At 34.7% G+C, this 17,142-nt stretch overlaps 1 protein-coding gene and 1 long non-coding RNA gene across 5 annotated transcripts in view; one reads left to right on the forward strand and one right to left on the reverse strand.

Annotated features, from left to right (window-relative positions):
* The window catches only part of LOC141380670 (uncharacterized), a 202,773-nt gene that overhangs the window by 125,697 nt on the left and 59,934 nt on the right, over positions 1-17,142 (reverse strand). The window contains exon 4 of one of the 2 annotated variants that reach the window (XR_012399285.1): positions 8,581-8,652. The exons of the other annotated variant lie outside the window; for it this stretch is intronic. This is a non-coding gene — a long non-coding RNA (uncharacterized lncRNA). The remainder of the gene's footprint in view (positions 1-8,580; positions 8,653-17,142) is intronic. 2 annotated transcript variants of the gene reach the window in all.
* Positions 1-17,142, forward strand: part of LOC556668 (LIM domain-containing protein) — a 143,283-nt gene that overhangs the window by 22,074 nt on the left and 104,067 nt on the right. The window lies entirely within an intron of this gene.

Genomic DNA, 17,142 nt, shown 5'->3' on the forward strand with positions numbered 1-17,142 from the left:
ACAGTTTTTGTGGCACACAAACATTTTCTTGGAGCTCTGTATGATTACAGTAGAATCACTGAGGTCACGCGGAATGCTTTTGGTTCCTTTTCTGGACATCCCGGTGTATAAAGGGGCAGAGAGCTCTCCTATTTCACCTTAAATATCTTCACTTTATTTCCGAAAGACAAACTAAGGTCTCAGGGTGAGTAATTTATAACAGAATTAGTTTTGTGTGTGTGTGTGTGTGTGTGTGTGTGTGTGTGTGTGTGTGTGTGTGTGTGTGTGTGTGTGTGTGTGTGTGTGTGTGTGTGTGTTTGTGAACTAACCCTTCAATTAGGAGTGTCCAATGACTCCAAGCCCTCAAAACTCGAGCACTCTATTAGGTTTTTCTAACAGATGTAACCACATATTCACAAAACAAACAAACAAATCTAATGAATTTAAAATCGTGACACAAATTAAACACAAATTAGTCAACTCTGCATATACTGCAGCAGCACAGCATCTTATATGAAAAGATCACAGTGATGAATCTGTGATAATGAAGTTAATGCTTTTGGGCAGGTGTGTTCGTTCGTCTTCATGCCCCCATAGGTCACTGTCCCGCTGCTTGAGTTTCATCTGTGTGACCTATAAGGACTGACACTCTTTTGGAGACATGCTGTACGTTCTGAAAAGTGCACTTACATAAACACTGTTCACTTAGGCTCAAGTACAGTGTGACAGATCACTAGAGGCCGTCTTAAAAGCAGGAACAGAATATAATAATGAAAGCGGTGATGAGAACATTGAGTCATGAGGATCCAGACACCTCCAGTGTACCTGTACAGATATAAGTGGACACCTGGGAGAGTTCATACAACACCTGCTCAGCTCCTCCAATCTTCACACCCAGGTGGCCATAAACACACAGACAGCCATGTGAGGAGCATCCTAAAAATAACAGCATGCCCCTCACACCGGTTATTCAAGTCGTACTTCAAGGAAGGAGTTCTGGTGAAACCTGAAGCTAAGCTGTTCATAGAGAGAGAAAGAAACTGGGTGTTAACTTTGACTATTACCGCGAGTTATATGTTTGTGCACTCTAGGTTGTTGATATGAGCTCTGTAGAAACAAATAGAAAGTCAAAATAAAAAATATCTCTAGTTTGTTTATTTTAATATGGAATTTATTATTCATTCATTCATTCATTTTCTTTTTGGCTTTGTCAATTTATTAATCTGGGATCGCCACAGCAGAATGAACTGCCAACTTATCCAGCATATGTTTTACACAACGAATGCCCTTCAAGCTGCAACCCATCACTAGGAAACACCCATACACTTCCATTTACACACATACACTACAGCTAATTTAGCTTACCCAATTCACCTATAGTGCATGTCTTTGGACTGTGGCGGAAACCGGAAGAAACACATGCGAACACAGGGACAACATGCAAACTCCACACTGAAATGCCAACTTGCCCAGCCCAGGCTCGAACTAGCGACCTTCTTGCTGTGAGGCAAGAACGCTACCCACTGCGCTGCCGTGCTGGCCGAATTTATTATTATTATTATTATGACTACTATATTTACAGTAATTAGGGTATATTTTATAATGCTTTATGATATAATAGTAATTATGCTATAATTCTATAACATTTATAATATAATATAAATATGCTATACATTAAATTTATTTATTATTGTAATATTATTATTATTATTATTATTACTATTGTTGTTGTTGTTACATTTATTTAATTTGAAAGTAAATAAGTTTTTACAGAAATTAAATAATTAAAGTAAAATGTTTATAATACTCTTATGTCTCAATTATACATTTTATTAAATATAAATTATTATTATATAATTATTTTATATGATTTTAATTTTACATGTTCTTATAATTCTTTTTTCAGGCTAATATACATATAAATAATGTGTGTTCATATACCCTTGCAGTCAAAAGTTTGGGGTCAGTGTGATTTTTAAATGTTTTGAAATAAGCTTCTCCTGCTCACCTAGGCTGCATTTATTTCATCAAAAATAAAGTAAAAATTGTAAAATTGTAAAATGTTATTCCACTATAAAATAACTGTTCAAAAGTAGTTTATTAATTATTAATAAACTAATAACACTATTATTATTTTTAATAAACTAAAAAATATATAATTAAATAATTAATAATTATTTAATAATTTATTCCATTCATATTAAAGATTCATTTTAGCTCTATTACTCCAGTCTTCAGAGTTATATGATCCTTCAAAAAAATTATAATTATTATTATTAATAATAGTTTATTCATTCATTTTCTTTTCAGCTTAGTCCCTTAATTAATCTGGGGTTGCCACAGTGGAATGAACCACCAACTTATCCAGCGTATGTTTTACACAGTCGAACCAGTGACCTTCTTGCTGTGAGGCGAACGTGCTACCCACTGCGCCATCATGCAGCCCCATTATTATTATTATTATTATTATTATTATTATTATTATTATTGATAATAATAATAATGGTAATAGTAATAAAAGCAATAATGACTGAAGTAATTATTTCATTTGAAACTGCATACAATAAGAAAGGAGTTATTTAAAATATATATATATATGATTTATACAATAAAATATATATCTTCAAATGTTGATTACAATAAAAAATGTATGTTTCCCATAACACATTAAATAAATAAATAAATTAATAAATTACTTTTATATAACGTTAGTATACAAGTCAGGATCAAAAGAGTTCTGGTGAAACTCATTCATACACACCATAATACTGGGTGTAAACTAGTAACTGCCAACAAAAAAAGCAATTAGTCTCACAAAAGAAGAGTGTGTATTTATGTATTTATGTGCTGCTTCCATGCAATTAACCCTCCTAACCAGTTACTGTACATAATTACATCTGATGAGGCACAGTTCAACTAGCTACCAGAGTCAGTAAACACATCTGATAATACATCTAAAATATTGAGAGTTTGGTTTTCAGCTAAAATACTTTTTGTCTTGCTCTGCCTCATGCAGTGCAGACATCCAGACTCATAGAACCTAAAATCACAAATACACACAAAAAAAAAAACTCATCATTTGAGTGTTATAGAGCGCAGTCAGCAGCTGTATGTACTTTGACTCGTGTGGCTTTCGTGTACACAGAGATCTTTGACCTTAAGCACACGTCACACTTTACACCTCTCTAGTGCTCTTTCACACACAGACGGTCAGTATTGACCCCACTTACAACAGCGCTGTCCACTTCACCCACTGAACAGTTTTAAAGCACCACAGAGAGGAACACACAGCCCACACTCCAGAACTAGAGTCCAGTACTCCTACTACACTAACATTTTTATAGCATAAAACTTTATACTCCAGTTTTAAGTTATAGTTCCATGGGGGTTTGTGCTGGTGGTCTAATAGATTAGAAAGCAATGATTGTGTCTGTCATTCATTCATTCATTCATTCATTCATTCATTCATTCATTCATTCATTCATTCATTCATTCATTCATTCAAAAAAATGAATGAAACAAACAAACAAACAAACAAACAAATAATAAAATAAATAAATAAATAAATAAATAAATAAACAAATAAATAAATAAATACTTATGTATGTAGATATATTATGAATTAATCATTACTAAATCAAACAGAAAAGAAAACACCTTTTTTAGCAAGGGTATTTATATGAATTGATGGTTATATAGCATAACGAGTATGTCATAAATAAAATCTAAATTAAAACTATATATACTTTTTGACAATACTGACTGAATAATGGGTAAAATACTGTGTTTTATATTTTACTTCACTGATTACAGTGTTAAAATACACTGTTACATGTTCTGTGATATCATTAACTAAAACTGAACTTAAAATAAGCACTACAATAATATAAAATATTAACAATAGAAGCTAAAACTCAAAAATAAATATTTAAAACATCTTAGTTAGCTACACCAATTAACAAAAACATAATAATTTATTAACCAATCATTAATTAAAGGTGCAGTAGGTGATTTGCCTTAATGCTAGCTAGTTAGTATGATATGTTTCAAATACAGTTCCTCCCCTGTCGTCCAAAGCCACACCCCCTTATATCATGAATGGGCATCTTAAAGATGGCGGAGACCCACTAGATCATGTCATTCGCCAGTTAGAAAACTTTATAGTACTTTATAATACTATATTCTGAAAGAAAAACTGTATTATTTCAGCACGAATTCAGTTATGTAGTAAACAAGCAAAACTTGTCATCATTCTCTCATCAGTCTCACTCATCAGTCTCACTCTCTCACATGCTTTGTGCTAAAGCAACTACTGTATGTTTAGTGGTTGGCCGGCGGGCTGCAGGAATTTCCCTTATAACTAAGCCATACAGCATTTCAGACAGAATATTTAAAGTAGCATGGTAAACAACAATATAGGGAGCGCCACAGGTTGTCATTGTTCAGATATGAACCAATGTGAATATAAAACCAACTTCAGCTTAGTAAAGCAGGCAAGGCAGAATAGTGCTTTTTATTTATGTTTTGTTGTTAAACTTAATAAAATCTACATTATCGATGCTGTAAAAGACCCTTATGAAACTGTAAATAGTCGCATCAATCGTTTGCCGGAAGATTTCAGTGGCTCAACATATAACCCATTCATAAAACAACACAATCAAGATTTGCGTGACTAAAATACTTTTAAAACATAACATTACCTTTCTGAAAGGAATGTTTCAGCTATGGTGTTATCCTTCCCGCAACGTGCAAAAGTAACTCTAATATTAATTCAGGATTTTAAAAAGTTTTGACAGACACTGCTCAATAAGCGCCGTCTTTCAGATGAGATTCTTGAATCTCTGTGGACGTTAAAAGTCCCAGGATGTTCTTCAAAAAAAGACTGGGGGTTTGACCCTGGCATCTTGGCCAAATTTGCCCACTGGCTTCTGTCCATCATGGCCTCCTAATCATCCCCATTTCATAATTGGGTTCATCACTCTGCCTCTCCACCAATCATCTGATGTGTGGTGTGTGGTCTGGCACAGTATAGCTGCCATTGTGTCATCCAGGTGGATGCTACACAATGGTGGTGAATGAGAAGGTTTCCCCCAATGTGAAAAGCGCTTTGAGTGTCTAGAAAAGCACTATATAAATTTAAGGAATTATTATTATTGTTCACTGTTTGTTCATGTTGGTAAATACATTGACAGCTCTTCCAGCCACAACCCAGCACTGGGAATCAACCACAGACTTTCGCATTCACACACATACTGCAGCCAATTTAGCGTATTCAATTCACCTATACCACATGTCTTTGGACTGTGGGAAAACCGGAGCACCCGGAGGAAACCCATGCCAACATGGGGAGAACATGCAAACTCAACACAGAAATGCCAACTGACCCAGCCGGGACAGCGACCTTCTTGCTGTGAGGCAACTGTGCTAACCATTGAGCTTGCCTCACAGCAAGAAGGTCGCTGGTTCAACCCTAGGCTCAGCTGGCGTTTCTGTGTGGAGTTTGCATGTTCTCCCTGCGTTCGCGTGGGTTTCTTTCGGGTACTCCGGTTTCCCCCACAGTCCAAAGACATGCGTAAAAACGTGCTGGATAAGTTGGTGGTTCATTCTGCTGTGGCAACCACGAATTAATAAAGGGACTAAGCCGAAAAAAAAATTAATATGTACCCTTCAGGTATTAATATGGCTCTTTTAAGTACAAATTTATATTTTTTGAAAAGGTACCACCCCAGTGACAGCTCACGTACCTTTATTTTCTGAGAGTGTAAGTACACACCTCACAAATGTATCTTTTGAATTTATACTTTTAATAGCTATACAATATTAAGTGTGCATAAGCATTAGATTAGTCAGTACTAAAGTACCGAAATCCAAATCTGTACCAAATTTGGCTTTAAACAATAACAAAGATTCATAAATACTGTATTAATGTTGCTGTTCATTGTATGTTCATGTTAGTAAATACATTAACATTTGAACGTTATCATAAATGTTACAACTTAAAATAATTAATAATCTACAATAATGTAAAGATGAACAAATACTGTACAAATGCATCCATAATTGTTAAAGCATTATGTAATAAAAACTAAAACCAATCTCCTCTAAAGTAAATATAATATAATAGTAATAATATAATAGTATTTTTTTACAAAATAGTAAAAATAAACTCCTGAAATAACAGCACAAATTCATATAAACTCTACATGCCCATAAAACGAACAGCCAACTTTTATAAATAACCAAGCCTAAATTATCCAAAAATCCACAAAAAGTATTCTGTTATTTCTCCAAAACAGCCACCAAACAGCTTAGTTACCATGGCATCATCATGAACAACATGAGAAATGGCAATTTACTCTAAACTCAGGATGACTCAGGAGCTGAACGCCTGCTTTCACAAAGCTGATGAATGAGAGCCCACTTTGATGACATCAGCGCAGGTGAATGAAGGGGGCGGAGCCTGTGGGAGAGATGATGTAACAGCTGAGTCACTCTCTCCAGCAGTGAACACTCAGCTCCATGAGTCACGGTGAGCAGAGACACTCAACTCAATAAAAACTGCTGAGCTCACACACACACGCAGAGCCGGAAACACTGATTATGATTGCATATTTTAAACTTCAGTTTGTGTCTAATGTGGCTGTCTTAAAAACAAAGGGCAATGCATAGGGAGATATTTTCCCAAAGGGAGTTCCGCTGAACATAAAATTAATGTGAAAGTCTTACAGGTGCCATATAATGAAAATCAGGATATAGATTTACAGTAGCTGAATAAAGAGTTCAGTACAAAGAAATGACTATACCGTTAAATCGCCTCAAACACTATTGTTTCCTTGTTCTCATGTAAAGCAGGCCAATCACAATAAAACAGAGACTCTAACAATCCTTTATTAGTATCATTAACATGCAAGCCCATGTCTACATTTGATTGGGCACAGTGTTTTCTTATATAATATAAATAAATATATACAATTGAAGTCAGAATTATTAGCTCCCCTTTTTATTTTTTCCCCCATTTTCTGTTTAACGGAGAGAGAGAAAAAATTCAACACATTTCTAAGCATAATAGTTTTAATAACTAATTTCTAATAACTGATTCATTTCATCTTTGCCATGATGACAGTACATAATATTTGACTAGCTTAAAGTGACATATAAAGGCTTAAGTAGGTCAATTAGGTGCAGGTTAGGGTACTTATGCAAGTTATAACAATGATTTGTTCTGTAGATTATCGAGAAAAAAAATAGCTTAAAGGGGCTAATAACTTTGACCTTAAAATGGTTTACAAAGAATTTTTCTTCAGAAGAAGAAAAAAAGATTATCAGACATACTGAGGAAATTTCATGAATCTGATAAACATCATTTGGAAAATATAAAAAAAATAAATTAAAAATTCATAAGGGGACTAATAATTCTGACCACTGTATGTTCCCTTCATTTTAAGTCTATCTAAGCAGTTATTTTAACTATATTATTTTACTTGCTATGTATACAAATCTTCTACTCAAAAAATAAATAAATAAATAAAAATAATTGCTGACCTGAGTGAGTAAATTTACAGCAATTTTTAAATTATGAATAAAATATTCATTTAAAAATAAAAATTCTGTCATAATTTACTCTCTCTCCACTTGTTTCAAACATGTTATAGATTTTAGCTTATACGTTATACAGTAGGTAATAAGATTTAAGATGTAAGTTCAGATGCAAACAGTTCTAAAATTAGCATTTTTCTCAGCCTTCTATAGGTCTACGATCAGTTATTTAACTTTTAAAGGCATAAAAACATATATTAATTAAAAAAAAAGTTTTGAATTTAAAAAAGGCATCTATCAATACAAAAAATTACAATAAAAGTTTAGATGGCATTTAGAGGCTTTTGCATCTGAACTCTTTATATACAGAGGAACGTTGGAAGCAGCCATTGACTTAGCTTACTATGGAAGTCAATGACTGCTTTTTTCCCCAACATACACTACCGGTCAAAAGTTTGTGGTCATTTTTTATTTTTTATTATTAATTTAATTTAATAATTTGAATAAAATAATTTTTTACATCAAGGCGCCATTTATTAAATATAAAAAAAATGAAATAATTAATTGTTAAATACTTATTTATTAGATATTTATATATTACTGATTGTATGTAGTTTCAAATTAAATTAATACTCCAGTAATGATTGCTTTTATTACTATTACTATTCATAATAATTATATCATTAATAATAATAAAACAATATTTAATAATTTTAGAGTGATTTCTGAAGGTTTATGTGACTCTGAAGACTGTAATGAAGCTGGAAATCCATTCAAATCACTTAAAATAAATATTCATACATTGATTTTCTTTTTGGTCCCTTTATTAATCTGGGGTCGAAATGAACCGCCAACTTTTCCAGCATATGTTTTACGCAGCGGATGCCCTTCCAGCTGCAGCCTATGACTGGGAAACATCCATACACACTTATTTACAAACATACACGACAGACAATTTAGCCTGTCAAATTCACCTGTGGACTGTGGGGGAAACCGGAGCACCCAGAGGAAACCCATGCCAACACGAAGAGAACTTGCAAACTCCACACAGAAATGCCAACTTACCCAGCTGAGGCTTGAACAGGTGACCTTTTTACTGCGAGACGAACGTACTACCCACTGTGCCACCTTGCAGCCCTGAAATAAATAATTAAATTAAATTATAAACTACTTTTGAACAGCTTTTTTAATAGTGTAATAACATATCACAATCTTACAATTTGTACTGTATTGTACTGATGAAATAAATGCAGCCTTGGTGCTCAGGAGAAGTTTATTTCAAAGCATTTAAAAATCCTCCTGAACCCAAACTTTTGACCGGTAGTGTACATAACAAAAGTTTGTTTTGTGTTCAACAGAAGAATGAAATTAATAAAAGTGAGTGTGGGCAATTGCATGTGACTAAATTAATGAATCAGCTTTATTTATATAGCACTTTACTACAACCAAGAGGCAGCCCAATGTTCTTTACAACAGTAAAACAAAATTACTCATTAAAACACCATCGAAGATTAAGAACATAATCAAACCAAAAACTAAAGTACTAAGTATTAAAAGTATTTCTAAAGAAATTGATTTTAATTTTTAAATCGGGCCACATTCATGATTAACTGAAGTTCTGTTGAGAGGGTCTTTAACAAAAACTGTAAGAGAAAGATCCCCCCATTGCTTATACATGGATTTGGGAGCTCTATTAGACTGCTTATTGTCAATAAGAAAAGTTTATTTTGGGGTGAACTCTCCCTTTAAGTATTTAGTTATGTGAGAATAAGAATTGAAAAGCAGAATGTCCAAGCCTAGACTATGATGTTATAAACCAAAAGGTTCCAAGAAAAATCAGCTCAGGTCAGTGTGGTCTAATGAGGGGTAATAATCTGACAGTGGTTTCTCTCTGTACAGTGATTTCCCATCAGTCTGCTGAAACACTGGGAGGAGTTTCGTGCATTTGACTTCAGTACTGCCCTTGTGTTTTTACTTTTTTTCTCCCTGGATTACTGGAACTGAATAGCATAGCCCACAGTGGAACAAAACAACAGCTTCATCTTCTTAAATATGTGAACTTTCAAAACAAGATGACGCATGTTAGCCAAAACACACTTTGAGCGATTATTCTTCTGCTGTTTTGATGAAGTCATGTGTGTTTATGTAAAGTCACGTTTAACAGATCCAAGATAAAGATCTACAGCGTAACCACAACAGAAATTAGTGGCAGCTTGAGGACAGTGTTTTTGTGTGATATAATAGGTTTATACTGTCAGCTTGCCAGAAAAGAGGTATATTTCTAAGTAGTCGGAGGGATTACAGACTAATAGAGCTTTAAAAGGAATCAAGAAAACAAAAAATAAATATATCCTCTAGGTGTAATATACTGTAACATACGTGTAACAATGTAACATTACAAGAAAATTCCTCATCAGTTTTTCTCATTTAAAAATATCACAAGAAAAATTTAATAGCGCATATATCATTCATTGTGTTATGAGCAGTTTCATTGCAATAGTAATTTATTTCAGTGTATGGATTACTAGCCCTCTTTCAATAATTACTATCTTTCAATAATTAATATTCAAGAGTTCACACTTAGCTGATGCTTGATTCTAAAGCTTGTTTGGCATGCTGTCTTGATAAGATCCTCAAGCTAGTGGCTCCCTCCTGTTTGCAAGGCGAGAGCGGAGTTTGAACTAAGGTAGATCTCGAGAACTTCCCTGCTGTAGTAGCTAATGAACAGATAGTGATTGCTTTTAAGAGATGACTACTTACTAGGAGCATTTCTACGGAGCCGAATTGGATTAGTTAATTAACTTAAGTTATAACACAGTTTTAGGACAGTGGGAGGAAACCGGGGAACCCGGGGGAAACTCACGTGAGCACGGGAAAAACGTGTAAACTCTGCACAGAAACGTTGGCTGGCTTAGTAGGACTAGAACCAGTGACATTCTTGCTGTGAGGCAACAGTACTAAACCATGCCACCCATCTGGGAAAGGAGGCGGAGTAGGGGTGGGAGGAGAAATCCTTCAAAATGAAGATGGTTGTGATGTGGAACTTAGGGTGTTTATAGTGGCTTAGGAATCGTCTGATTGGCGAATCATAAATTGGATAATGCTGGACCAGCCGCAAGCAATCATAAGTATGTGATCCTCTCGAAATTGGTTTAAAAAATAAACCTTGCTAGTTTGAAATGTTTTTGTTTTGTTTTTTTGTTTATTGCATTATAGTAATACGAATAGTTTGTTTGCATTATAAAACTAAGAATATGTACCTTTATAAATTAAACAAAATTAAACTAAACCTGAAATCATTTCTGATATTTGAAAATAAATGAATATCAAATAAAATCAATGATGAAATCATACATTTTAAAACATTTTAAATAAAATCATACTAGCTACAGTGATACTCAAGTGATACTCAATTAACACTGAGCATGATTTATTGACAACAAATGGTTTTACCTTTCCTTTTTCATTTAGATTTTTGAGTGAATATGAAAATAGGACTTCGACTTGATCTTGAAATTAACTTAAATCTCCTCACATCACATACTGTATTATGATTTTAACACTGCACAAAGCTATCAGAATAGCACTCACTGTATCTTTTTCTCTGTGTAAGCCCCTGATATGCTACATAAAACCAGCATTTTTGCAGCCATCTTTCCTTGTGACTACTGCTGATAAAATCTAAATCAAACATCTACAAACAAGTCATCTGGAGGGCTTCATTCACACACCCGCAGATTTCCATCTCATCAGCACCCTTTGTTTCATCATTTCAGCAAAAACTTGGTCACGACTGAAATACATCCACCACTGTTCAAACCTCTTCAGATATTCCCGGAATTAAAGGGGAAGTAGCAGGAAAAACGGACTTTTTTGTTTTCTTTTAAGAGAACTTTTTTTTTTTTTTAAATAAGTTCAAGTCACCAAGAGTTAAACACACGAGTTTTACCATTTTTTAATTCATTCAGCAAACCTTCAGATTCTGACAAGAGCACTTTTACCTTAGCTTACCATAAATCATTTATTTGGATTAGACCATTTGCTTCTATTTTTTATGTCAAGAACACTACGTCATGAAATGTCAGGTTTGACCGTTTGCTGCCGTTTATTATTCCTATAGCCATTTCTCCTGTAGGCAACTGAATCAGAAGTTCAACCAGAAAGAACAGAGAGATAAGTATGATATTAAATTGCATTTATTTGATGAGTGATATTTGACAAAGTATCATTTAACAAAACATAGGATTTCTTTGGCGTGGGCCCATATACTGTATGTAGCTTAAATTGGAAGCTGATTGTGGTGAGTGATGTGACATTAGATCTTCCTGGTAGAACTATATTTCTAACATGAGCGCACTTCCACATTGAACAATAAGGCCAATAGCAAGTACAAGCTCCGCCCTCTTTTGAAAAGCAGCAGCTCGTTTGCATTTAAATGAACACAGCACATAATCCCAAATATGTGGGGTGTTTTAAGCTGAAACTACACAGCCACATTCTAGGAATTCTCTGAGCACGTGAGGAGCCATAATTTGTCCTCTTTAAATGTAAAACAGTATAAGCCAAGGGCCTTTTCTTTCTGAGATGTGTGTTTGAGCGTGAGCTGGTTCTCTCTGTTCATTCTGCTCGTGCAGGTGGGAGGTGTAGAGTGTGTCACGATCCAGCAGCGAGTGGTAATCGCTCTCTATATACGGCAGCGATGATACAGACGGCGAGGCACTGTTCATTCACAACCGCGCTGCCAGATCTGAGTCATGAGAGGGAGAACAGTGGCCCAGTAAGCAGTGGGAGAGATGCGCTGACCTCATTCTGAGTCACGGAGCCTGAATCCTGACCCAGCCTCCGTCAGCGGATCATCAATAACCTACATACGGATAAGACTTATACAATCTGATTTTGCAGATCATTTCAGTTAAGCACTTCAACACTGGGGACGCTAGCTGCTGGATGGGATTTTGTGTTAACACTGTCAAAAGCTGATTATTTGCCTAAATCATTTAATGTGCTGAAATTTGGAGGCTGAAATGAATCTCTGACACTTAAGACCACATCAAATCCCAAAAATTGGTGGATTTTTGACAATGTCTGTTTGCTTTGATTTCAGCAATAGTATTTGCAATAATTCATTTTAATATTTACACTACTGTTCAAAAACAGTTCACAAGCGTATTTTTGTATCACAAAATTATATTTAATTAATCAAGGATTCAATAAACTAGTAAATAAATTATAAACTGTGACATTACACTACTTAACAGCAAAACGCTTACAATGCTAATATTATGCTGTAAATAAATGGTATTCTTTTAAATGGTACCTTTTATTGGAAAAAGAACATTTATTCATTCATTTTCTTTTCAGATTAGTCCTTTTATTAATCCGGGGTCGCCAAAGGGAAATAAACAGCCAACTTATCCAGCATATGTTTTTACACAGCGGATGCCCTTCCAGCTGCAACCCATCACTGGGAAACATTCATACACACTCATTCACTACAGACAATTTAACTTACCCAATTCACCTGTGGAGGAAAACCACGCGAACGCAGGGAGAACATGCAAACTCCACACAAAAAAACGCCAACTGACCCAGCCGAGGCTCGAACCAGTGACCTTTTTGCTGTGAGGCAACAGCACTACCAACTGTGCCACTGCTTTGGCTAAATTAACATATACAATAACATATATAATACAAACCTAAGCATAAACTACCGGTCAAAAGTTTAGGGTCAGTAGGATTTTAAAATATTTTCAAATACGCTTGTCCTGCTGACCAAGGCTGCATTCATTTCATAAAAAATACAGTACAAATTTTAAAATAGTGAAATGTTATTGCCCTATAAAATAACTGTTCAAAAGTAGTTCATCATTTAATTACATTATTTATTCCAGTGATTTTAAAGATGAATTTTCAGCTTCATCTCTCCAGTCTTCAGAGTCACATGATCCTTCAGAAATCACCCTAATTTGAATTTTTATTAATATTATTATTCATTAATTTTCTTTTCAGATTTGTCCCTTATAAATCCGGGGTTACCACATCAGAATAAACTGCCAACTTATCCAGCATGTTTTTATGCAGCGGATGCCCTTCCAACTGCAACCCATCTCTGGGAACATCCACAAACACTCATTCACACTCATACACTATACGGACAATTCAGCCTACCCAATTAACCTGTACTACTTGTCTTTGGACCGTGGGGGAAACCGGGGCACCCAGAGGAAACCCACGCGAACGCAGGGAAAACATGCAAACTCCACACAGAAACGCCAACTGAGCCAGCTGAGGCTCGAAACAGCAACCTTCTTGCTGTGAGACGTAAACACTACCAACTGCGCCACTGCTTCACCATTATTATTATTATTATTATTATTATTATTATTATTATTATTATTATTATTATTATTATTATTAATAATAATGGTAATAGTAAAAAAGCAATAATGACTGGAGTAATAATTTCATTTGAAACTACATACACGAAAACAGTTATTTAAAAAAGTAATAATTATTTAACAACTTAACATTTAAAATGTTAAATTTAGCTTTGCCATTACAAAAAAAAAAAAAATTATAACATATTAAAGCATAAATTGTTCATTTGAAACATAATAAAATTGTATGATTTAAAATACAGTTATTTGTGCATACCTAACACAGTTTCCGGACCAGCAAACAGGCTGAAAATATTGATAACTCATCCTTTACAGATTTTTGTACAACCAAATTCCTGAATAAAAAAAATCCCATGGTTCTTTCCTTTTACATTGTATAATAAAAATCTGCAAAATCTACGGTGAAAACCCAGCAGCTGTGGTTGCCAGAACTTTACAGTTAAAAAAACAGAATTTCCTAAACAAAATAGTAAACTACTGTATTTCATTAATAAATCCATAAAATTGTGAGTGAAAATAATCAGATTGTGGTTGCCAGAATTTTAGAGTTAAAAATATGCTAGTATTGTGAAATAATGTTTAAAAAACAATCAAATACAGTACTTTACCGTAAAATGCAGAAAATTCTGTTTTGTTTCCCCTGTAGTTTTAATGACAATGTTCTAGAACAGATAAACTGTTTTCTCTCTGCAAATTTACAGGGTATATAGTAATGTTAAAATTCAAGCAAGCAGAAAAGAGAAAAAAGTTCCAACAATACCAAGCACACGACAGAATGTCCAGTGATTTTCACGTGCCCTTTTACATTAGCTCTATTCAGAAAATGTTTGTTTTTTCTCAATCTGGTTTTACAAATGCACAATAAGCTATTTTTCACCACCCGCAGTGATAAGTCGAGTGTGAGCCCACAGTATGCTTACAGACTCGTGGTGTGCTACTCAAGTACACTGTGTTCACAACACCAGCATCAGTTTGGCTGTGTGCCCCATGACTTCTCCGAGTCCAGGTCGCCTAGCAACCGCTCCCCCTGCTATTTGAATTTTCATGCATCACTATGTCTGCAGTGATGTCACTGTTACCCTGGCAACCATATGCTTGACTTATTGTGACACTTGCACCGTAAACTATCTGTCTATAGGATAACAACATTTCCAGTTCTGCTTTCTGATAATGTTGAGGGATTAAAAAGTAATTTCAGCACATTTAATTCTTCAGTATATTAAAAAAAAAGCTCACACAAAAAATAAGAATTTAATTTTTTCACCCTAAGGCCATCCAAAATGTTGCCAACCTTTTCTTTCTTCAGTAGAACATCAATTTTTAGCTAAAACCGTGATCCTTGTGGAATTTATAAAGTGCAAGTCAATGGCTACTGGCACTTTAAGTGTGAAAGAAAACATACACAGGCAAAACAAAACCGTGGCTCTCGATGACCTATTGAGGCAAAACACAAAATTCAGTTTAAGAAGCTGAACATTATTTACAACCTTATTAATTAGGGCTCTGGCAATTAGTCCTGAACACCGTCATGATACTCTTTTTATTACATTCTCAGATAAATATGGTGACCAAATGTACCGATTTTCCAGGGAAAGCCCTGTATTTCAGACAGAGGAGATCAAGTTGGAAGTAAAAGTGATTTATCTAAACGTATGTAAATATATTTAAAATACAAACTAATTTACTAAAAACATGAACGATGATTAGAAGTTATGTTAAAGAAAAGTACATCAGAAATGCATTGCATCTCAAATTACCGCTGAATAAGTAAACTATGTAGCATTGGCTATTTCTCAAAATACGTTCTTCAGCAATCTTGTGTCCTCATGTTATCGTGTGACGTCTTCATCAACTGCCAAAATTTATTTCTAAAACTCAAGACCGTAAGAACGGAGGACATGTGAAAGTTCCTGGATGTGTTCTTGATATCAAGGATGCGAACTTGAGATGGAAAATTTGCTCCAGAAGTCCCAGAAGCCATTATGACTGAATAGAGGTGGGAAGCACAGCATTTTATACAGATTCATTATTAAAGTTCAGAGATTCGTCTGAGGAGTTTCCCTAAAATTGTTTTATTTGTATTGTGCAACTTATATATGTAAGGATTTTAAACATAGCATATATTGTGAAATGGAGGGAAACTATAAATCGTCATATAAATGCTATAATGTTTAAATAATTTTCCATTAAAACAGAGTAAAGGTCATATGCCCAACCGGAAGAACCAGGGAAGAATGCAGCATCTCATTTCTCACAGCACGCATTCTCTGTTCTTGCGGTCTCTTATGTTCGTTCTTCCGAGGTAACTTGGCAAGACTCTCCACAACTGAGAATGTAAGACTTCTCTCCACGAGAATGCAAGTCCGTTCTCAACGTTCTTAAAATTGAGAAACAACCATTGTCAACATCTTGTAAACCATATGTCATGAAATTTTTGCTTCAAGAAAGCAAATATTAGGCTACAGCTTTATTTAAAACAGGAGTTATTTAGCAGAGACATTTTACATAAAGTTCCTTTAATTTGAAAAATCTGACAATTGGCCTTCTGTGCATTCTCTACAGACAGAAAAAAAACATTTATATGAAGATAAATCAGAGCACACTAAGAAAACTATTTATTAGTAGTTTAAACTAAAAAGGCTTTAAAAGTGCCCACATAATAAACAAAACCAAGTAGATGTTTTGGAGTATATAAGGCACAAGCTGTAAAGGAGGTGGGGAGAAACACCTCATTTGCATATGAGAGACACACAGACTGAGGCCCTGTTTACACTAATACATTTTCGGCTTAAAAAGGCGTTTTAGAACGAAAATGATCTATGTCCACACTGGCGTTCCATCTAGGGTTTCTGAAAAGATCTCCGTCTACACTACACCACTGAAAATGCACATCACGTGTCCACACATGCACTCTGGAATCCGCTGAAAGCTGGTTCAGTGTACCCTCGTGTCTGAGCTCCAGTCAGACCTCTGAGCACTCCTACCCAGCTGAGAGCAAGTCTAAACTTTGTGCAGGCTACTTGATAATGAGAAAAAGCCTCAATCAGGTAGCGCAAATGTTGGCAGCCACACTGACAAACACCAGCAGTGTTCTAAAATGAAAATGGCCTCTTCAGCGTTTCCAAAACGCTCCGTATTTGGGGCTTGAAAACTCTGCAGTAGTGTAGATGGAAGGTATAATCATTGCAAAACTTATGCATTTTAAAACTAAAACATATATTAGTGTAAA

Source organism: Danio rerio, chromosome 24 (assembly GCF_049306965.1).
Source record: "Danio rerio strain Tuebingen ecotype United States chromosome 24, GRCz12tu, whole genome shotgun sequence".
Lineage (NCBI taxonomy): Eukaryota > Metazoa > Chordata > Actinopteri > Cypriniformes > Danionidae > Danio > Danio rerio.